Source organism: Elgaria multicarinata, chromosome 3 (assembly GCF_023053635.1).
Source record: "Elgaria multicarinata webbii isolate HBS135686 ecotype San Diego chromosome 3, rElgMul1.1.pri, whole genome shotgun sequence".
Lineage (NCBI taxonomy): Eukaryota > Metazoa > Chordata > Lepidosauria > Squamata > Anguidae > Elgaria > Elgaria multicarinata.
The window spans coordinates 117,096,769-117,121,399 of NC_086173.1; the positions used below are offsets into that span (position 1 = coordinate 117,096,769).

The 24,631-nt window shown below is 44.2% G+C and overlaps 1 protein-coding gene across 1 annotated transcript in view; it reads right to left on the bottom strand.

Moving 5' to 3' along the window:
* The window catches only part of RAB7A (RAB7A, member RAS oncogene family), a 285,667-nt gene extending 266,053 nt beyond the window's left edge, over window positions 1–19,614 (bottom strand). Inside the window, exon 1 of the mRNA XM_063121361.1 lies at window positions 19,600–19,614. The gene's annotated coding sequence lies outside the window, so the exon portion shown is untranslated. The remainder of the gene's footprint in view (window positions 1–19,599) is intronic.
* Window positions 19,615–24,631: the final 5,017 nt, after the last annotated feature.

The window sequence follows — 24,631 nt, forward strand, 5'->3', positions numbered from 1 at the left end:
GTCACAACCTTCCACAAGAAGGAGCAACAAACACACACCACCTATGCCTCGAGGTCCTTCAACTTCCTACCCAGATCCTCATAGTCACTTGTAAGCCATGCCTGGCAGCAAGATTTGTTCCCACATGAAACAGCAGGAAGAGTTAGTGGATTTCATGAATCTTGGTGAGTTTCCCATCACATCCTGCATATATCCAAGGAAACTACACATGATGACTGGTCATTCCAGACTTTATGTAGCTTTCCCCCATTCTAAAAGGTCTGAACTGGCAGTAAGACATTTAAGCTACAATATGCTGGTGGGTTTTTTGTCTTTTGGCCCTGCCCCTTTTGCCTTTGGCCCCAAGCACCACTGGAATGCAGTCCCTGAGAGCTTCTCCAAGTTAAAATTTGGCCCTTGGGCTGAAAGATATTCAAAAACCCTGGTCTAGAACACGGGTAGATCTCCAGAGGTTTTGGACTTTAACTCCCAGCATTCCTGATCCTTAGCCATGCTGACACAGGCTTCTGGAAGTTGAAGTCCAAAACACCTGGAGATCTACCTTCTGCTCACCCTTGGTCTAGAACATGTACCAGGACACATAGCAGCAGCCCTTCTTTGCCTCTTCCGTCACTCCCACATCAAACTCCCTGTTCACTGCTCCTGTTCACTCACTCTGGATCAAGCAGACTTTACCCTAAGGTGACTCAGGGACATTCACTTGATCCAACTCAAGGTCTACATTTGTTTTCCTCATTGACCAAGCTTCTTCTTTATCACTCAGATAAACTGGCAGTATTACAGGCGTTTCTGCTTCCCCTTCATGAGGGATCAGCAACTGGGAGACCAGGGCTAAATCTGGGGCCTTGAAGGCTGCTGATTGGTTGCCAGCCTAGAAATAAAGAGAGCTTCAGCTATTGGGTGGTATAAAATGAAATAAATAAATAAATAAAGGAGGAGAATGGTGGGACTAGTGACTGTGCCAATGGAACTTGCCAGAAAGCCACTTTGGAGGGTGGAGATTGAGAAGGGACAAGGTGATTCAAAGCTCCACTCTGACCAAAGTAGTTAGATGGGGGTGGGCCATGGCTCAGGGGGTAGAACACCTGCTTTGCATGCAGAAGATCTCAGGTTCGATCCCTGGCATCTCCAGGGAAGGCTGGAAAAATGCCTGCCTGCTTGACACCCTGGAGAGCTGCTGCCAATCAGTGTCAACAATACTGGGTTGGTTGACTCTGTATAAGGTAGCTCCCTATGTTCCTAGTCGATGACCAGGGCACTATATGCTCTTGTGTGGTCCAGTCCTATAGAGGAAAATTCAGGAGTCCCTTTGATTTCTCACCCCCAGGATGACACCTGTCATGTAGCTTCTCAAAGCATGCGCTCCCCCCCCCCCAATTCACCACCCTCGCTCTTACTCCTCACAAGCATCATTAGAAGAGCTGACCAATATTTCTCATCGCTTTGGACCATTGCTTTTATTTCCAAGCAACTCTCCAAGGAACAGGTTTGTGAGTGTGACAAGAAGAGGCATTGGGAAGAGGCTGAAAGGACCCAAGCCAAGAACCATCAAAGCTCCAAGCAGCAGCAGCAGCAGCAGGAGCAACGGAAGGCAGTGCTTTGAATAATCTCATGAATCAAGCATGACATTATCTAGAGTGAAATGCCTGGGAAGGGGTTTCCCATGTACTCCTCTGACCTGAAAGGTTGAATCTACAGGGACCTTTAAAGGCTTCTTTTTTTTTTTTTTTAATGCAGAAGACAAAAGCTAAATCAGAAGGAAATGATATTTCATTTAACCTTGGCGTCAGGGGAGCTGGTGACAGGATCACAAGAGATAATACCCTGGGATTGAGAATAGATAACTCAGCAACATATGGGGCTAAAGCAGCATATGTACCTCCAAGAAGCCAATTCCCCCTCCCCCCGCTCCCCGCTTCTGCCTCTCACTTTCAAGGAGTGAGCGGAAGGTCTCACAGAATCCACATTGTCGCAGCGGCCGAAAGGAACAAGGCTGACTGTTTAAAAAATGGCAAAGGAACCGCAAGTCTTTCAGGAAACATGGAATTCACCTTTGGGAAAGGCTTGCTTTTTTCACTGATTGGATTTACAGATTAGGAGCCAAAGGCTGTGCTCCTGTAAGGGACTGGGTTGCAAATGCTAACACTCTTTATTGCAGGAATCGTTACCCCAAGTGGAACTTCTAGAACAGCCTCCAACTTTCATCAGCCCCAGCCAGCATGGGTAATGCTCAGGAAGCCTGGGAGTTGTAGCCCAAAATATCTGGAGGGCACCAGGTTGGGGAAGGCTGTTTTTGGACAAGCAGCATATCCTTCAGTTGCATGGCACACACAGTCTACATATTATATTTTATCCTACTGTCTCCTCAAGGAGTGGCAGGAACCTTTTTTAAATTCTCATAATAATCCTGTGAGTTACGCCCACTGCGTTCAGATGTGGCGGACGGTGTTTTCCTGTTGCCAGTTTCAATTGGCAGTGTGGCCAGCATCTTGCCCTTTACTTCGGCTAGCAAAATATCTTTAGCCAGCCTTGTTCGGGGGGGTGGGGGCTGCCTAAATGCTTGGAAAGCATTTTGGGTATGCAGTGACGCAGCGTCGATTATACAACGCCGCTGCAATCATGCACCCATCCTGGGGCTTTCCTCTGAAGCTGCAGAGAAAAAAAGTCATGGACTTACCCTGACTTTTTTCTCTGGAGCAAGGCGAGGACATGCAAGACGGCATCAAGACAGCCCCTTGTCTCACTCCGGAGTCACAGCAGAGGCATGGGTGGGCAGTGCCTGGTGGACGACGACCTGCGATTGGTTGCCTTCCACCAGGAAGATGGCAGAGGTGGCTCCGGTCCCCAGATGGCCGCCCAGAAACCCCATGCTCCCTCCTCAGTGTTGTCATTATCCACAACACCCTGGGGGAGGGAAAGAGCAGGGTTCTCAAGGGATGTGGCGCCAACCCAGCGCTGTGAAGATGCCCCCAAGACACCCCCCAAGAGATTTGGCTGGCTCCCACTTTCATTTTGTTTCAGCCGAGGTTAAAAATCTTTTTGTTCCAATCAGGCTTTTGTAATTTCCTGAGAGTTCTTAAGTTTTTAATTGTTGGTTGTTGGTGGGATTTGGTGGGGCGGGGTCGATGGACACTGTATTTGCTCCTTCAGGTGTTTTCTGTTGAGTTTTATTTTGTTATTGATTTGTTGACGTGTTTTATTGTGTAATTATTGTTTGATTGTCAGAATGGCAGAATAGAAATCCTTTTCCTTTTCATAAATTAAGTAGAATAAGCGCTACACACTCGTGATTTTGTGAGAACCAAATCCCAAGACAACTATTATAGGTGTAAGAAAAAAAAGTATTGTAAGAAGATGTACTAGTTGGAAGGTATGATCCAGTTCTGAACATAAATGTAGTACAATCCCTAAGTAAGCAGGTATACACTGTGAGAGTGTAAGTATCACAGCTATAAAATAGAGATAGGTCATAACCCCATAGTACTTGTTTAGGGGATTTGATGTGTTCTTCCTCTGCTGGGGGTCTGCCAATTGCAACTAGCCTAATAGTCTATCAGTTTGTTGTTTTACTGTTACTGTATATCTTTGCACTGCTGCTACGCATTTTTGCGGGTGGGGTGTATTCTTATTTTATACTGTAGTTTTGAACTTTTTGGTGTATCTTACCAGGTTGTATTTTATGGTTTTAGTTGTTGTGAACTGCCCAGACAGCTTAAGCTGTTGGGCAGTATAGAAATGTAATACAATAAATAAATAAATAAATAAATAAATAAATAAATAAATAAATAAATTTTAATTGGTTGCACAGGATAGCCTTTCAAACAGAGGACTATCCTCAAGCCCCATTTAGTTCAATGGGACTTACACCCAGATCATTATATATGAGTCTGACTCATCTTGGGACAGTCATGCTCTCTTAATCTAACCTACCTCACAGGGATGTTGTATGACAAACAGGGAGTGGGAGAACCATTTGTGCCAGCCTGAGTTCCTTGGAGGAAAGCAAGGTATAAAAATAGATTGATTGGATGGATTGTTTTATTATTTGTTTTTTGTGAGCTGCCTTGAGCACTGTGAATGGTGGGATAAAACTCTTCTTGATAACTAACTAAATAAGAGTAAGTAAATTTCAACTATCCTTAAATCAGCAATAGGATATAACTGCATATCTTTCCATTTGCATATCACATATGTGGTAGTTAATGACTTCTGGGTGCGTCCAATTGTGTAATCTGGTCCTACCGTTCCCAGGCATAAAAAGCTTTCCACGCTATGAGGCTCATCAGATGTGTGTGTGTGTGTGTGTGTGTGTAGGGGGGGAATCACATTTCCCTACTGCTGCTTTGCCTCCTGCTTCTGTCCCACAATAGGGATGAACAGCTTCCTCTTTCTTCAGAGGGGGAAGAAAGAGGAAGCAAAGAACGACCACATGGCCCATTTTTATTGCGCTGCTTCTCCTGCACACAGCAGGAAATGGTGGCAGGTATCATGATAGTAAAGAAAAAAAGGGTTTTCCAAGTCTTATTTTTTGATGGACAGCGTCGTCAAAAGGACTTGCGAAGATCCATGAGTGGCCAGTAATGATTGTGCTCTAAACGCTCGTCTGATGACACTCTAAATCTTACAAGAACAAAAACCTAAGAAGAGCCTTGCTGGATTAAACCACAGGCCTGCCTAGCCCAGTATTCTGTTTCCGCAGTGGCCAGCCCGTTGCCCCTGGGAAGCCCACAAGCAGGAAATGCAATAGCACCTCCAGCAACTGCCATTCAGGAACATGCTGTTTCAGATCCTGGAGGTAGCATCTAGCCAGTTTGACTCGTAGTAGTCATTGATAGTTTTATTCTCCATGAATGTGCCTAATCCCCCTTTAAAACCTTCTAAGTTAATCAATGGCCATCGTCACCCTTTTAATTCCATCATCTTACCCTGGAAACGTTTGATACATTTTCAAGTTGCAGATGAATGGATAAGTATCCGTTTTTGCCTGCTGCAAATCTCGAGGACATGGCGATCGGTGTGGAGCGTGACCCTTGCAGTCCAAACAGGCCCTTTAGATTTTCCACTGCCACCAAACCTGTTTGACTGAATTGCAGGTTAAAAAGGCATGGCATTCTGTGATTCTTGAGCTCTAGGGAGCATGTCCTTTCCCTTAATGAAATACCCTGCTCATTCCATTTGTAAAGAAACCAAAGACTCCTCAGGTTTATTATCAAGTTGTAAAGATTTTATTTACCCCATATTTCCTGCTGGGTTATTTATGAGGCATTTTGTCAGGCCTCATAAAGCTGCCTAGTAAAACATATTTTCTTACAACAAAAATAAAGTCGCTTGTGCAAAACATCTTGGGACCACAGAGGGCAGACCTGATGGGATATACACACACACTCAGACGTCACGGTCAGGGGCTCAGCTCACTGAGCTTGGTTGGGTCCCGTTATTTAATTATGGTTTTAAAAGACTGACAATGCAATCCTATACATATCTACCCAGAAGTAAAATCTATGGCAATTAGTGGGACTTGATCCCAGGTAAGTAGATTGCAAACATTTACCTGGGAGTGAGTCCCATCGAACTCATAGAATCATAGAATAGTAGAGTTGGAAGGGGCCTATAGGGCTATGGAGTCCAACCCCCTGCTCATTGCAGGAATTTACCTTAAAGCATCCCTGACAGATGGCTGTCCAGCTGTCTCTTGAAGGCCTCTAGTGTGGGAGAGCCCACAACCTCCCTAGGCAATTGGTTCCATTGTCATACTGTTCTAACAGTCAGGACGTTTTTCCTGATGTCCAACCAGAATCTGGCTTCCTGTAACTTGAGCCCATTATTCCGTGTCCTGCACTCTGGGATGATTGAGAAGAGATCCCGGCCTTAGTTCTAAGAAGGTATGTAAAAGATTGCTCTGTTAATCCTGCTACAATTGATTTTTCTGGAAAATGATCTGTAAAAGTGAAAGTGGTCGTCCATTTAAAATGGGATTACAGAAAAGTTTAGTTCATACTGTTGTCAAAATCTGTTCTGTAACCAGAACATTTCAGCAAACTTCAGTTCCAGGGGTGTTTTGAAGAAAGAAAGAAAGAAAGAAAGAAAGAAAGAAAGAAAGAGGACAGGGTTTAAGCATATGAAGTTTACAAGTCTAAACATACCTACTTTGAAGTACATCCATTGATTCAAGTGCACATCAGACATCCTTCTGGATATACATACATATGATTGAATGGTTATGATGTAATTTCCTGACTTGGATTTTCAAATATGTACAGCACAATCTTAACCAAGTTTACTCAAAGGTAAGTCCTACTGATTTCAATGAGAGCTACTTCCATTGCAGTCCTTATGCTGTTTACTTTAGACTGATCCAACAACTTCTCATAACTATTTTGTTCTTTGCATCAGGTTCTGTTGGTGAAGGAGGTTGGTGGCGGTAGGAAAGAATGTCTAACTAAAAGTTCCCCACCCCCCAAAAGCAAAGATAGCCATTTTGACCATAAGTAAAATTCTCAAATACCATATTAGTGAAATACCTTTATTAGGCCATTTAAAATATCACAAATGTGCAAGCTTTCGAGGTCTCCAGGCCTCTTCATCAGGTAAGAAGATTCACCGATTCATTTTTCTTTCTTTCCCCTATTCCCCCCTGCATTGCTTTTTATCACATCTTGCCTGATTAAGAGATCTAAAGACCTTGAAAATTTGTACATTTTTTGTGATCTTTTGTTGGCCTAACTAAAAGTTGTGATCCTCCCTTTTCAGCCTAGTCACTTGAGATGAGATGACTTGTGTAAAATCCGGAACAGTATAATTTTGTTGCCTTCAAATCCCACCGGCATGTCACTCTTCAGAACAGCTGGCTCCTGTGTTCCAAATTTGGCATCAATCTTATGTCAGAAGAAGAAGGGGGCTTCGACTGAGGTTGATAAGCAAATCAAAGAAGTCAAGTGTAAGTAATGACTCGCAGTAGGTCTCTTCACGCTGCCAGACAAGCAAGAAGAAGGGAAAAAGAAAAGGGGACAAAGCTGTAGCAGAATGGGCTGTTTTACTACTCTTCCCCTCAGTGCCAAATGGCATCAATAGCCAAGTCCTTCCCAGAGACACAAAGATGCCAGTTGTTGTGAAGCCAGATAAAGACCCTCCACTGGGCAAGGTCCCTCAGCGATTATATTTAATTTGGAAGAAACACTGCAAGGCCTTGGGCCTTCTCAGTGTGTTAGGAGACGGTGACATGCACGAACCGTTCATTTTGGCGTGGAATTCATATAAATAGGATTTGGGGTACTGAAATGATTTAGGGGAGATGCCATCCTTCCTCCGCTTTCATTCTCAGAACCAGTTTGTGTGTTCAGAATCCTTCATGAATAGCCAGCCTGGTTGTTGGTTGTTCCCTCAAATTTGAGCTCCTCTTGCTGCCTGTGGTTGTCACATAGGGTGGCTATGGGTCTTCTTTTATGGAGGACAATCTTCTACTTGAAGGTGTACCCTGTCCAGTTCTAAGCAAAGAATATGAAGGAAGAGATGGGCCTTGAAGGTGCCCATGAACAGCACCTGGACCACAGACTGAGCAAGGCAGACTGAGCAAGGCAGGCACACAAGACACCTGGTCACAGTCTGCCCCAATACGTTGAGATGTACTGTATTTCCATTTAAACTACAATAACTTTGCATCTATACATGTATATTAGCATACGCAAATGCTATTCAAATTGGTGCCCCCTTTTGACCTCTTTTTTGGCAATGCGGTTCCTCCTTTTTTGGTGATTCATAAGTGGCCACCCCAGTATTACGTGGAATGCTTTCTTGCCGATATAGTATTCCTATAGGTTTCCCCGCAGTCTAAGGATGCTATTTTCTATGGTCACAAAGTTGAGACCTTAACAAAACTCTGTGCAGATGATTAAATATGGGGAGGATTAATGTGTGGTACTGGTGGGAGCAGGTCATGCTTGCTGGCCTCACCCTTGACCTCCTCACAGGGATCTACACAATCTGTGGACGGGTTTGGATATCACTTTAAGCCATGGTGGCTTAATAAGCTACGAAACAGTCCATGCTGCCCCTCCACATGAGCAGGCTAATACACTATGGTGTGTAATTTGACTAATCCACCCCCGTTCCGCTGCAGTCGTCCCGCCAGAGCATGCTGGTGCCCAAACTTCCCTTGTGGTGTTTAAGCCCATTTAAGCCTCCCCCACTGACATAGCCAGGGCCGGTGCCAGACTATTTTGCGCCCTAGGCAAGGCAAGCTACTTGCACACGCACGCACGCACACACACACACAAATTGCAACTTCAGTTTTTAAGAACAGATGTTTTGTAGAAAAAATAAAAAGCACAAAACTTGAACTTATTATGTTTTTTCTTAACAGCTAATTTGTATAAAACTGTGACTCTTAAAGGTCAGTACTGCGCCCCTCTGAGGTCTGCGCCCTAGGTGGCTGCCTAGTTTGCCTAATGGTAGCGCTGGCCCTGGACATAGCCGATTTAATCTGTTCCCAGTGCCACTATTTCCCTCATCCGTTAAAGCACCAAACACGTTCCCCCACCCGCCCTCATAGACACTGCTGACATAGATGCTTTAATGTGTTCCCAGTACCGCTCATTTGCTAAAGTGCTAAAGTGCAATTGTGCATTTCCCCCATAGAGACTACTGAAAGTGCTCCTGTAAGCTGTTTCCTCAACACAGGGAATGCCCGTGAGGAGCAGAGCAGCAGCGATCTGAACCGCTTTTGCTGTGCAACTCTGTAGGCGACAAAAATAACCCACAGTGACCACCAGACGACACGATAATTTATGATGGATTAAATAATCCCTACTGCAGATCATGAGTCATCAGAGTGGGTTATTTTGGCCAAATAAACCATCATGGATTGAAATATTCCCAACTGACGACATGATAACCCACTATGGGTTAAATAAACCATCATGGATTATATAACCCATCATAGGTTATCGTGTCAAGCTAGGGTGGCTACTAACATGTTGCCAAAAAAAGGGACCAAAGGACACAGATTTGCAGAAAATTTCCATATGTTCGTTTATATGTAGAGATGCAACTTTACACATAATAGGTTGGATCCCGATTTATATTGTATCAACTGCACTGGTGGAAATGGACTGCCCTCCACCCCCTTCCCACAGCAGCCCCTCCTAGCCCCCAGAAAATACTGCACAGAGAATCAAGATACCTTCAGATAGAGATTAGCCTCTGTAAAGTTGGACACATGGGTAGCCCAACATAAGCGTTGTACATGCAATCTGCACCCTGCAAAAAAGTTGTGTCATTCTTTGTACAATAGTAGCAAGATGAGTGTGGGCATCTTTCCATTCCATTCCTTTAAAAATAAACAATCGAAAAACATTTACGATTCCAGACTCTCAAGCAACATATAGAGACTGCATAGATTTTGAAAATCTAAATCCCTGGATTAGTTTTGTTTCCTAGAAACAGAAGCTGAAATTTCTCTTTTTTTTCATATTAGTAACACCAGTTATTCTCCTGAAAAGTTCTCATCAACAACACCGATGCTATATTTGCAAAGCTGTTCTTAAAGAAAACACTTTTCCTCCAAAAAAAAAATCCATTTTATTTAGTTTTGTTGGCAGTTTCACAAAAATGTAAAGAATGCAGCCAGTAAAAAAAAAAAAAAACACCATTAAACCCACAGCACAAGCCTGCAGGAGCTTCCTTAATGCATATTTACAGTACAGAAAGTGACTGCTTCCCTGCATCTCAAGAGTGCTCAGGGAATGTCCATTTTAGCACTTAGCAGTTGCTGAAGACTGGACAACTGATGAGTGTGACAAAGAATAATTTTGATAATGGCCAGATTAGAGCACCCTTCTCCTTATTATGATGGTTGTTGAACTTACTACCTTCAGAGAACTCTTTCTACGTCACTTTAACTTCTGAACAGGAGCTTCTCTGTATGGGAATTCCACTCTAGCCTACTAGGCTTCAGTGTTGTTGCATCTGAACTGAGAGTACTCCTAGGTCCAATATCAGGGGTTGGCATTTGGGGGCAATTGCTAGGGTGGCTATGTGTCCTCTTTTACAGATGTGCTGTTGTAGGGTTCTGGGATGGCTTGTTAACCACGGCAACAAGCCACCCTTTCTGGGTTCACACGATATGGCAAGCCATGCTGGTGAGGGTAATTATGCAAATCCCCCTGGCATGTGCGGTGGGTGGGGGGAAGGCACCATGGCTTATTTCTCCCAGCTGTGGTTATGCAAACCAGGCCAGGATCCATACAGAGATACATCAATGTATCATAATGTACAATGATAGTAAATCACATCTTCCTTGGTTCACCATGTCATCATACAACAGCAATCATTCCCCCCCCCCCCACTGCCCCAGCCTTCTTCCAAGGAGCTCAGGGAAACATCCATGGTTCTTCCCCCTTGTTTTAGTCTCACCCTGTATGGTAGAGGCTGAGAAAAATAGTGACTAGCCCAAGGTCACCCAAGGAGCTTCATGCCCAAGTGGGGATTTGAACCCAGGTCTCACCAAGTCCTAATCTGCCACTCAAACCATTACACCACAAGATGTTCACAGCTACCGACTCTCACAAACATTAGATGTGAATTATACAGCTTGTGGCTGGGAATTTATTTATTTATTACATCCTAAGGTCATGAAGGGGAAACAGAATTAGCTATCCGTATGGTAGACAGTATGAAAATTTCAAAAAATGTCCGGCTTTGTTTCCTTGCTTTTAACATTTTTTCATTTCTTATGTATGCACCATTTGACATTTCCTATCTTAATATGGCATCCTATGTAGGCAAATCGAGAAACAAACTGAGGACATATGGAGTGTGATTGAGGCAATCAGGCGATCCATGAAGTCTATGGCTTTTCCCCACTGTCATGTAACTAGCTCATAATTGTATTGGGTGTCAATAAGATGCCAGGAAGGGTAAACAGTTGTCAGACAGATTTTCACAGATCTCATTGACTGGACCAAGGCTGCTTTGTATAAATTGCCAGTGTGGTGTCATTTTTAATGGGGGAGTTTATGCGGTATAATTGTGATGGTGATGGCTCCAGGCTTCATGGTTACATTAAAAACTTGGCTACAGCCTTGCAATTAGTGAGAGCCTTAAATAACACTGATGGTAATTGTATAGAAACACAATAAAAATACTGGTGAAAGGCTGGCTAAGAAAAGCAGAGCATTTCAAAGCTTTTAGCGGGACAGTGGTAGCAGAATGTTATGTTAATGTTTCTTTAGTCAAGAAGTTGCAAGTCCATAAGCCAAATTCTCATTTCATCTTGGATTTCGTAGGTCTCAAGGGGCATTCCCCCCCACCCCACATCCTTAAATGCATTTGGGCTCAAGTTGCTTCTGGTTTACTACTAAGTGGATGTGGCCTCATCACTATCATGCACACAGGTCCCAAGTGGCAAACAATTCAGTATTACATGTTTTTCTTTTTTCTTTTTGTATTTATTAATACATTCATCCATACAAAAATAGAATCATAACAATAGCGCCTCAAACAAATTCCTGAGTTGAGTGAGTGGGGAGGAGCAACAATCAAAGGTGGAAGAACTGCCAAATCCATAGCTCTGCAAAGCTCATGCCAGCCAGACCGGAAGAAGGAGAGGAGTGGTTTTTTTCTTCTAACCCACTTTCCCCCTTTTTACTATTATTATTTATTTTCAGAATTCCCTTCCCATTGCAGTCTGTAGGTCAGCAACAGAACTATAATATGAACTCCATCATCCTTCCCCAACTTGGTGTCCTCAAAATGTGCTGAACTACAACTCCCATTGTCCCCCAAGGATGATGGGAGTTGTAGTCCAACACATCTAGACGCCACCTGGTTGGGGAAGGCTGAATTACATTATAACAATGTGGCAGAGATTACGACCATTCTACTTGTTCTGGTACCTCTGTTCCAAAATGGATGCCATCTTTCTAATAATAAACTTGCAGATTTTTATCCTATACTACCGTATTTGGTTGGCTGCTGTGATTTTACGCATTATATACCACACTTTTCTACAACAATCCAGTGTTGTATTCAATTCAGCTGGAAAATCCAGCAGTAGGTAGAGGAATTCCAGAGGAACTGGTGTTAAAAGAGTAGACTGTTCCAGGAATCAGAGAAACTATTTATGTGCTCATGGACAGAAACAATTGGCTATTGCCAACATATCTGTATCACTTACAGTCTACATAGTAGGAGGGTTTTATTCCTTAATTAACTGTATTTCTCAAAACTTGCTTCCATTACAGAAGAGACCTCAAAGAAGGGCACTTTCAGGCATTCCTTTCTGTCAACACAGATCTGTGTCATGGCCACTTGTGAGTGGATTGGTGTAGTATCTTAGTTTTTCTATATCCTACTTTTCTGGTCCTGAGAGATGCTCACAAAATAGAGATGTACAAATGATCACAGAGATAAATATCGCTAGAAAATACAATAAAATAATGAAACCAGCGCCCAGTCAGCAAAAATACTAATCTCAAAGGTCTAGTAAAATGTTTTGCCTATCTTTTAAAAATCCCAGTAAATTTAAGGCTGTCTTCTTTAACAAACATAATGCTATAGTTGCAAAAATTGTAGCCACCACACTAATGTCCAATAGAGGAGGCACCCAGAGGTGGGCCTCACTTGATAATCTAAAGACTGGGTGGGAAGCTCATATGTTACAACAGATTCACTGGCTACTCTGGGCACAATTCAAAGTGCTGGTTATGACCTACAAAGCCGTCCACGTATTTTCCTGTATGAACCTGTTCATGCTTTAGGATCTTCAGGAGAGGCTCTTCTTTCTGTCCCACCAACATCTCAAGAGCATTTGGTGGGAACACAAGAGAGGGCCTTCTTGGTGGCTGCTCGCAAGCTCTGGAACTCTTTGTCGAAGGAGGCTTGTACAGCCCCTTCTCTAATGACCTGCCCGCAGGCAAATATGTTTTTATTTAGACTGGCTTTTGGCTTCATAAGCTGACTGTCATGGACACTCTAAATGTAACTCAATTGACTGCATTGGTTTCATTGATTTTATTTTGATTGATTTTATATATGAATAAATAATTTATGAATAAATAAAGAAAGAAAAAATAAAATCAATGCCATTTAAGAAGTATGTCACTTAAGAAGCCCTGCATTTTGGGCTGCCAAGATTAAAAAAAATGAAAATAGGGGGACACAAAGGCAACCCATTGCCTAGAGACAGATATCTGAGTTCAGTTTTAAATCTCTTTGTAAATGAGATTGTGACAAACCAGAATGTCTACACTTCCACCCAGCAAGGTAGGACAGGCTGCAGGATGCTCTTTTGCCTACATTCCTCAGACATTGCACCACTCCTGTGTCTTCTTAATATCCCTTATCCTGGCCACAGCAGAAGGCAGGCTTTTATATATGTGGAGAAGGACAGCTTCCTTTAAACCCCTTAACAACCTGATTAGTGTGTTTGCCAAGCAGCCCATTGCATGACCAATCAATAACCTGGGAGGACCTGGCCATGCATCCTCCAGGTGATCTCTACAGGTATGAAGGAGGGGCAGGAGAAGGTGGAGAGTCCTCCTGGAATATTTAGAGAAGTAAATATGGGGGTCTAGGATGGCCACATTCTTTGTTCATAGATATTTCTAGAAAGATATGGGGCATGGGGGGTGGGGCAGAGCGTGGGGAAGTTCATTATATAGAAGGGAGTTATGGCAAGTGTGTTAGGGATAATTGTACAGTAGATCACATAACATCAGAGAAATTTGGAGACAGAAGGTGTACATGACAGGGCAAAGGAAGGTATCACAAAAAGGGCATCCAGCCACAATAAACAAATGATCCATGCCCTCCTCTGCATCCCAGCAACGCAAGACATATGAGGGAATCTACACGTCGTACTGAAGGCTCATGCATGCGCCCCCAGTACGCCCCCAAAACGATGGTGTAGATTCTGCCTACCTGCAGCCCAGAAGAGACGGAGGAGGCGGCGGCTGGGGAATCCGGCCGCGTCCTTGCCACCTCTGCCGCTGCCTCCCTGCCGGCCTCCTGCTGCCGGCGAAAGAGCCACCCGGGTTGGAGAGCTCGGCGGAAGCGGAAGCCAAGCTCTCCGACCCGGGTCGCTCTTTCGCCGGCAGCAGGAGGCGGTGGCGGCGGCAAGGACGCGGCTGGATTCCCCAGCCGCCACCTCCTCCGTCTCTTCTGGGCTGCAGGTAAGCAGAATCTACACCATCGTTTTGGGGGCATACTGGGGGCGCATGCATGCGCCTTCAGTATGATGTGTAGATTCCCTCATACATTATGGTGGGACACAGGAGAGGGCTTTCTCTGTTGTGGCACCCTGGTTGTGGAAAGCCCTTCCCTCGGAGGCCTGCCGGGTGCCGATACTGGCTTCCTTTTGTGCCATTAAAACATGGCTTTTTATCAAAAAAATAAATTTGAAGGATAAATTTGCCTTAAAGCTGCACATGGTTTTTATTGCTTTAAAATTTTCCACTGGTTTTAGCTTGTTAATAGTTTAATACATTTTTAGCTGTGTATATTGCACAAAAGGATACAAATAAATATAATAATAATAATAATAATAATAATAATAATAATAATTTATTTTATTTATTTATTTATTACATTTATATACCGCCCCACAGCTGAAGCTCTCTGGGTGGTTCACAAAAGTTAAAACAGTAAACATTCTGTACAGCACCATGTACATTGATGGTGCTATATAAATAATAATAATAATAATAATAATAATAATATACAAAATTTAAAAACCATCAGAGACATAAAAAACAACAGTATAAAAACATCAGTATCCATTTAAAAACAACAGTTCTTGGTTCTTTTAGAAAACAAACTTAGCATTGTTAAATGCTGTTAAATGCCTGGGAGAAGAGAAAAGTCTTGACCTGGCGCCTGAAAGATAACAGGGTTGGCGCCAGGTGAACCTCATTGGGGAGATCATTCCACAGTCGGGGGCCACCACCGAAAAGGCCCTCTCCCTTGTTGCCATCCTCCGAGCTTCCCTCGAAGTAGGCGCTCGGAGGAGGACCTTAGATGTTGAGCGCAGTGTACGGGTAGGTTCATGTCAGGAGAGGCGTTCCGTCAGGTATTGTGGTCCCAAGCCATATACTGTTTGAATTGATTTTACCTGTATGCCACCCTGGGATCCCAATGATATAGGGAGGGATACAACTATTTTAATAAATAAAGAATAAATAAAAACAAACTTTACATCTTGCTGCTTTCGTATTGATTTCTTGGACCTTCCTGGTCATTTTGTCAAAACCTGGCAGCTGTACTCTTGGAACAAAACACATTGATTGCAGCAGGGAAGATATCACTGACTTATTGTGGCACTTCAAGTCTCTCATCTTAACCAGAGCACCTCTACATTACAGAGAAAGATTCAGCTACTCTGATAAACCATAGCATAGGGTTGCCAACCTGTTTTTTTCTTGGCATAGTTCCTCTGTCTTTAACAGCTTTGTGTCAGGCAGAAATTTGACAGGTGCTACTTTCTTGCCATTGCTGCATTTTCCTGCTGGGAAAAGCCACACCAGTTGAATGTCTGCCTTCTGCGCAGCTGTTCATGGCCCAGGAGCCAAGGTAATAGAAAGGTGGCCATCCTGATTCTGTCTCTCATTTACTTCCTGGCTGCAAAGGTGTTTTAGATATTGCCAAGTTCTAGAATACCTTGCTTTGTTCTGGAATAGCTCGTTTATAAAAGAGGAGGTTGTCAAACTGCATGAGCTTCAGCATAGATCTCAAGCTCAGCATTTAAGAGAAAGGGAGAGGACTGGAGCCAGGATAGTAACATCTTACCAGCTCCACCATGCCTTTAACAGCAGCCTTGGCACCGTCACCCTGTCAAGCTGGATACACAGAAACCTTGGCTGTGTTCAGTTCAGGCTGGCATCCAGCTGGCCTTCTCTTCAGCTCCAGGGAAGCCTGAGAGTGACTCTAAGCTCTGACGGTCTCTTCAGTCAGGCACTGAAATACCCTCTCCAGCTTGTGCTAATATTTCATGGGCTTCAATCTGGCAGGGATTGGCATCGCTTTGGCCAAATGTTTTTCAAGCAGGAGGAATTAAGAGAGGGTAGCTCCTCCGAAACACAAAGTAGATCCAAAATCATCGCATAAGGCAGAGCCAGAGTGAGTGAGGCTGTTCGCATGACACTCGGCAGCTCATCATGGCTTATTTAATGAGCTACGATGAGCCATGGTGCCTGTAGGTGCCATCCTGAATATTCTACCCCCAACTGTGGGTTGTTGCGTCATGCGAACCCAGATGGCGGGGGTTATGCGAGGGTTAAACTACCGTCACATAACCGTAGAACTGGGTTGTTTAACCCATGCATAATGTCCACTGGCTGGGTTCATAACCCACAGTTGGGGGTCAAATATTCATGTCATGCAAACCCAGTCATTGAGTCCAGGCCTGGCCTGAGGAAATTCTGACTCATTAAGCCAATAAGTTTTGCAATCTTATCAGTACAAAGCGGGTGATACAGGTGATTCATTCCACATACTTGCAATCACTTTTGATTTCCCAAGTTCATCAGACCTGGCCCACATTAATAGCTGAGTGAACTTGTAATGGCTCCTTGAGGTTCAAATATGCAAGACCTCTTGACCCACAGCCTTCAGGATGCTCCTTAGCCAAATTTTGGGGGATGCGGGATTATACCTAAAACTCATCAAATTAGCTGTTGCAATAGGTCTAAGAATGGACAAGTTGACCTGTGAAATTCATTGTCAAGGAATAAGAACATAGAATCATAGAATAGCAGAGTTGGAAGGGGCCTACAAGGCTATTGAGTCCAACCCCCTGCTCAATGCAGGAATCCACCCTAAAGCATCCCTGACAGATGGTTGTCCAGCTGCCGCTTGAAGGCCTCTAGTGTGGGAGAGCCCACAACCTCACCAGGCAACTGGTTCCATTGTCGTACTGCTCTAACAGTCAGGAAGTTTTTCCTGATGTCCAGCTGGAATCTGGCTTCCTTTAACTTGAACCCGTTATTCCGTGTCCTGCACTCTGGGAGGATCGAGAAGAGATCCTGGCCCTCCTCTGTGTGACAACCTTTTAAGTATTTGAAGAGTGCTCTCATGTCTCCCCTCAATCTTCTCTTCTCCAGGCTAAACATGCCCAGTTCTTTCCGTCTCTCTTCATAGGGCTTGTCGACTAATATGCCCACATTTTAAAAAGAATTTAAGACAATCCTGGTGACTAGAACTATTTTGTGCTATTAGGCAAGTTAATAAAGGAATGTATCCAGATACTTGGTTTGTCTTTCACCAGGGGTGTTGAACCTCCTTCAGCCTGAGGGCCCAATTCAATTTCTGAGCAGCTCGGGGGGGGGGCACATTCCAGTGGTGGGTGGGGCTGAAGGCAAAAGGGGCTGGTCAAAACTACAAAAAATGCCAGCATTTTTAACTTAAAGCTGGTCTTTTCTTTTCTTTATTTATTTGCAACACTTACGTATCCCTTAATATAATAATATCTGTAAGCTCTGCCAGAAACTAAGCCATGGGAGAGCACCTCAACCACCTAGAATGGGGGGAAAGGTGCAAAACCCAGAAAACCATCAAACTATCAGTGGTTGGGGAGAAGGGCGTGGGGCCCTCTGGGGGATTCCAGAAAGCTGGGTTGGGACCCCTGGTGGCTGGGATTTGGCCCAAAGCCCTGAGGTTCAACACCCCTGTCTTACACTCACAATGTTGGAAACTGGGCAGGAATCACTAGTCATATATGACTCCTGTAGTACTGCCTAGTACTGTCATCTATGTTCTTGGAAGTATTCAGTACCTATGTAGGCCATTGACTCCATTCATACCTGCCCTATGCCATGAGCTTGTGTAACTTCTACTCGTGTGGGTTCTATGGGGCTTAATTAGAATAAACTTGCAAAGAATATATATATATATATATATATATATATATATATATATATATATATATCTATCTTGAACAAAATATTTTTTTAGTAAACATCCAATTACAGAAATATGCCACAATTTGTCCTTCCATGTGCAAACAACAACAAAAATATGGATCTCTTGCTTGTAGCCCAGTCCCACACGGTTCTGTATCTCCAGGTGCTGAGTCCCTTTTGTAGATTTTTTTTCTCAACTTTTATTTCACAGGGCAATCCCCAACCAGTAACACAACAGTTCAGAGTATTAGCCCTGCAATAATATAATTAGTACAAATATTAAAAATGCAAAATAATACATGATTCTCCACCCCCTTGAAATGCTACTGTACACAATTAACAAACAGTTCAATTTACCTTCTACAAGTTGATAAGAGCCTATAATTAAACAGAAACCCTTCTAATATTCAGCTTTCAGTAGAACTGGTTCTCTTTCTTTTTGCTGTTTCTTCTCTAGCCCTCCCTCTGAGCCCAAGGGACTAAACCATCTACTCCATAGGGGTTACACTTTCAGAGGGAGCATTGCATGGAGTAAGTGTAAGTAAGGTCAACTTGTCTTGTGGAATTTATTGTAAAGGGATGTGGTGACGTCTGCTAATATAAGTACATATTTTTTTAAACTGGCCAGAGAGCTTCTGCTATGGGCTGGATGATGATGATGATGATGATGATGATGATGATGATGATTTAAGAAATTCCTGGAGACTATTCCTTGGACCTTTAAGAAGGCATATGGTTAAAAGTTTCAATAGCCCTTGAGTCGGTGTGTTTTTAGCCCTTGCAGTTAGTTGCTATTCTTCCAAACTTTTCTTACAGTTGTCATTTATTAATTTGGGCTTCTAAGGTTGCTTTAAATAGTGCTGATTTTCACTGCTCTTGAGGAAATAGGTGGGATATAAGCCCATATGTTTATAAAACATAAATAAAAACAAAATAGTCTGGCATCCCACTGATTTTGCACCATTGCCTCAGCTTTCTGTATATGCGAAATGTTGACTCTGTGACCACCCAAAGAAGATGCTCGCCTGAGTCCACTAGCTGCAGATCTTGCAAAGGTGGAATCCTTCAATTGGTGACGCCTTTTTTATATAGGGAGAGAGAGAAAGAGAGAGAGAGAGAGAGAGAGAGAGAGAGAGAGAGAGAGAGAGAGAGAGGTCTGGTAGTACCCTGCTCCATAGTCTGCCCAGTTCTTTCTAGGGCCTCAGCTAGACCTACCTGGTGTAGCGCGACGGAGGGGTGAGGATCTCACAATATTTTTATTGCGAGATCTCCCCCTCTGTTTACATGCAGTGTGCAACGACCTCAGAGGGAGAGGACTTTGCGCTTGCCATTTTGTTTTTTGTTTTCCTTAAAGGAGCAGAACGCACGAATGCTCGTGTGCAAAAGGTAAGGTGTTTTTTTAAAATCAATTTTCCCCGCTCCCCCCACCCCACCCCCAATGGGCGCAGAGCTCCTGAGGAGCTGTGTGCATGTCCTGGCTCCTCGCGAGTAACCGCGATGAGCCGGGACATCCCGCAATGCCCGCACACACTTTCTGCTGTCTTGGGATCATCCCGAGACCGCGGAAAAAGTGGGCTCAAAGGGTAGGGCGAGATACCAGGGCAAGGGAGGGCTCATCCCTCCCTGCTCCCAGGATCTGCCTAGCTATAGTTTATGTCCTTAACACAGAACTGAAAGGCAATGCAGATGACAGAGCACCTAGTTACACGTAATGTATCAGAAGAGCAAATGAATGGTAGGTGTAAGGCTGCCAAGTACCTCAGCCAAGGCCAAATTCAGGAGTATGGAGCTCTCCCCTCTCCCACTCTAGCAGCAACAGAACCGCAACATCTTCAAAGTCAGCACATGGATATGCTGCATAGTACATAGCTCCTCCAATGCCACCCCCCCCTGGATTTGTGCGTATCACAAAGTCAAATACTGCCATTAGATTGGCCATTCTCCAGTCCTCTGGTACAGAGGCAGATCTTACAGGCATGTTACATATTTTTGATAGAAAATCAACAGTGTCATATCTCGTCACCACTTGGCACAGGTATCTGCCCTATGTCTTCTGCAGAAATGCAGAAGAAAAGAATTAATTTAGCTTCTCTGCAATCTCCTTGCCTTCCTTTCATGGTCCTTTATCTGCATTGTCATCCATTAGCCCAACTGCTTCCTTAGCCATTCTGCTTCTGATATATTTAAAGAATATAAATTGCTTATATTTTTTGTTGGCTTTGATGTGATTAGTGACATACTAATCAAAATATTTTTTTTTGCATCCCAAATTGTCTGTTTGCATTTCCTTTCTGCAAGGTTGTGTTCCTTTTTGTTGTTCTCATTTGAGCAAGACTTCTAATTTCTGAAGGAAGCTTTCTTTTCTCTAATAATCCAGTATAACTAACTCTCCCTTAAAACAGAGCACTCCAACTTTCCTATCTTGGTGCAGAAGCTTCTAACATTTAGCATACAAACACCTACAGTATGCATGGTGTCCCTCTCCAGATGTTTCTAGTGTGTGCATTTTCTGCAATAAAACTGAAGCTCTTTTACAGGCTATCATGTCTTATCATATGCTCTTGGCCTATTTACACCCTGCCCCCATTTGGACAATTGGAAACATTTTCACCTTCATCCCTTTGGAATGACTGGACCCAAACTAGATGCTTCCTAGCTTCTCTCAGCTTTCCCCCAGGGTTCAGTTTAAAAGCTGCCCTGCCACCATTTTTATGTTAAGCATCAGCAATCTTTCTGTCTGCTGCCTTCAGGGCCAGCCCTCTCATGACGCAGGGTGAATCTCCTGCTCAGGCAGCAAATTGAGAGGGACAGAAGATCATCGCCCAACCACTGGGAGGGCCCTTGTGGGCACTGCCACTACTGCAGCGGCCTGGTTCACCCTGGGGCAAGCAAGCAAGCAACATTCCTTGGAGGAGCAGTTCCCTCTCCCTGGCAATCTCTCACTCTGAGCCCTTCTCTCACTTTGGGAGAGAGCTGTGAGCATGACATCAGCCAAGTGTGTTCTTGGGAGATGTTCATGCCCTGAGCCTTCTCCCAAAGTGAAATTAAAATGATGGCTCCCAGACCAACTTCTTTTTAAAAAGAGGGGTCCAGAGCAGGCAGCAATGGTGTGCCCTGGCACGTGCCTGTGGTGCGCCCTGCTGGGTCCCCAGCAGTTGCCAAAAGACGCTGTGCGCTGATGCTGTGCTTGGGAGCCAATATACCAGATGTGGAAACACCAGCTTTGGGCTGTGGGCTTCATTGCCTTTTTCGAGGCTTCTCAGAAGCATCTGGCTACCACTCTTGGAAACAAGATGCTGATTTAAATGTTCTGTTGAGTTCTTGTTATATTATGTTGCTTTCTAGTTAAAAAGGATATCCAGCATTCTAATGGGGTTGAATAATGCTGGGCAGAACATGCATTGTGCCTCTTGGTGTGCCCTAGAGATAAGCACCTAACAATTCGCTGACCACATTTCTACCACTGGACCCTTAGAAAGCTAAGCCAGGGCTAGAGATCAGAGAAGGACTTTGCAGAAAAGAAAACACTTGAATTGAACATGCCTGGTCAGGTAGCAACTTCTCCTTGAACCTTTTTCCCCTTGAGATCCCCCCCCCACTTTTCTTCTTCTTTCTGAAATCTAATATGTATTTTGATGGTTAAAAAACGTAAATCTACATCTGCAATGAATGACTTGCTGGAATGAAACAAGGAAGGAGAGATGAGGCCGGCTGAAAGAGGCAGAGAGAAACGGGAAGGAAGAGGCAGGGCAGGGGCGGGGAGAGGGCAAAAGAGATTCCAGAAGAAGAGAGGGAGAGGGAGGAGGAGAAGAAATGCACAGGGTCTCTGTATCTGTAACCAGACTGCACAGTTTATCCCCCCCCCAACCCCCCAATCTACTCCCCACCACCCCACCGCACACATCCACCCAGCCTGGACTAACTGTAACAACATCTGTTACACTTGAGCTCTGCTCAGTTAGGGGCCTGTTTGTTTAATTGTCGGCCTGGTTTGTTATTTTGCTTCCCATTAGGAAGCTGAAGAAAAGGGGAGAAGGGTGTTTTCATTCTGGGAAGTATTTCACCGGGACAATGAGCTTCTCTCTTTTCTTTTTTTTCCTCCTTTGGGGTGTGCGTGTGTGTGTGTGTGTGTGCGTGCGGGTGTGTTTCACTTTCCACAGCACTGAATGGCCCAGAACTAGCTGTACTCCTTCTCTTGACAAGACAGACGCTTCCAAAGGCCATTGTTCAACCTGATGCATTAAGGGCTCACACTTGTAATTTTGGCGCTGATCCCTTTCTCCCATTGTGCAGTCAGAATAGGCTGAAAAAGGAGAATCTGTCCTCTTTATTTGCCAGCAAGAAAAGAAAGCAGCAACGGCAGCAGCATCTTCTCCTCTTTAGCCTCCCCCTCTCCCTCCTGCAATCCCTTTTTCTCTGTTCACCAAAGTTTTCTCTCTCCAGTTTCAGTCACGGGAGGAAAAAGTTTCCTAAACACTCCAATGAAAAGTGCCTGGTGCCTTTTCCTTTTGTTGAAGATACTTGGCAACCGTCCTGCATTGAGACAAGAATATTTTGGAATGGTGTGTGAGTAACTCCTTTCTGACTACCCTGTAAAGTTTAAACGGAGGGGCGGGGGAAGAACTTCCAAAGAGGAGCAACGCTTCTAGCTCTGGATGTGAGCCCTGGAGAAGGGAATGATCTGTTTACATATAGGCTGAACAGGAACTTGTGTGGGCAGTTCCAGCACATTCTTTGCTCAGCCACTAAGATCTTGGCTAAGGTGACACTTGGTCTCAGTTTATTTTGGACAGGCCTGCTTGGGGTGGTCACTTATCAATCACCGAAAAAGAGCACATGATTGTGCAATTTGCATAAAAATTTGCATATGCTAATTTATACAGATAGGTTCAATTTTTTAAAATAATAATTATTATACTTTAAACAAATACAGTACAACTCATCTTGGGCCTAATCCACACCAGCCATTTATCCCGGGGTCAGCTCAGGGTTGTCTCTGTGCATCCAAATGATGCACAACTGATCCCGGGGTCAAGCAGGGATAACTTCTTAGTTGTCCCGTGATAAATGGCACTGCACTATCCCGATTTTCCTGTAGTCATGGGACAACCCTGAGATCCGCGGATGGTGTGCCTCTCGCTCCCGGGTCCTCCCTCCTCCCCGCAAGTAGTGGGGCTGAGCAACCAGGCACAGAGCTGTGCGGGGGGGACTCCGTGCCCATTGGGGGTGAGGGGGTGAGCATTCCCAATTCTGGAACGTCATGACCTTACAACAATTAGGAGGCCACTGGTGTTTGGGCAATGGACAGAGTTCAAAAGGAAGAGCAGAAGCTTGACACTGGTACAGAGACTGGGTTTGGACAATCATGTAGAGAGAAGAAGCCACTGTGGCTTCTCTCCCCCCTGCCCCCCCCCCCCCGCACAGTGCCTCACGTGTGACCACCATTTCCATAATTCCCTGCGCTGAAGCTCAGGTTGGTGTGTCGTTTGAACCTGGTGCGTGGTGTGCCAGGGATGGTTTCGCACCCACCCTACAACCCACGACATGAAATTGAGGTTGTAGAGTGGGTGCAAAGCCATCCCTCCCATGCTGTACATCGGGTTTGGACGACATGCATCGCAGGGGATTATGCAAATGGTGGTCGCGGGGGAGAAGCTACAATGGCTTCTTTTCCTGTCATGATCATCCGAATACACCCAGAGACTGAGGCCTTAGCTAGACCAGGCTTTATCACGGGGCGAATGTGTGGCCCATTGCCGTGGTCTGACTCGGCTCCGCACGATTACTTGCGCGGAGCCAGGAGCCGCACATGGGGCGCAGCGCTCCTCAGGAGCACTGTGCCCATTGGTTGTAGGGTGGGGGGACTGGGGAAATGAAATTATTTTTTTAAAAAGCACCTACCTTTAGTGCACGAGCGTTCGTGCACTCCTCTTCCTTTAAAAATAAAAAATGGCGGGTGTGACACCTCTCTTCCTGAGGTTGTCGCACCTTACATGTAAATGGAGGAAGGATCTCACATTAATCGCAACGCGAGATCTTCCCTCTTCCATCGCAGACTATCAGGTAGGTCTAGCTGAGAAGTACCTAGGTACTATTTAAACTCACATTTAAAGGTTTAAGATGATACTCCCACCCCCAAAAGTCACAGCGAAAGTGACTGAGGAAAACGCAATGGTCAGACGTTTTGTTGAAGATTCCACCACATGCGAGGGGCACTCCATTTTTCAATTTAATATGTAAACTGAAAAGGAGCTTGCCTCTTCAGCAGTACAGACATCTGCAATGCAAAGAAAGTCCTTTTGCTCTGTTCTCCTCTCTCTCTCTCTCTCTCTCTCTCTCTCTCTCTCTCTCTGTATGTGCGTGTGTGTGCGGGTGTTTGAAATCACAGAAATGGCTGCTGACATTTATGGGCTGAATCTATGTATAGGTAGAGATGTGAGAGCCTAGGAAAAACCCGGAAAAATTAAGAAAGAAACCCATTTCCCCCCTTTCATCCCGAAAAATTGGAAAATCAGAACAGCTTCGATATATGAAATCTTTTCTTTTATAATTTAAGACAAAGTATTTATATATTGTTACTAAATCTTTACTCCCCCCCAAAAAAGATTTCTAAAAACTATGTAATAACACTTTTATAGAAAGACTAGAGATGTAAAATGCCTGGAAATAATGAATCCATGGAAAAACGTTTTATTAATCCTCTCTGTAAGATTCCCAGCATAATTAGTTCTTTCATTTTG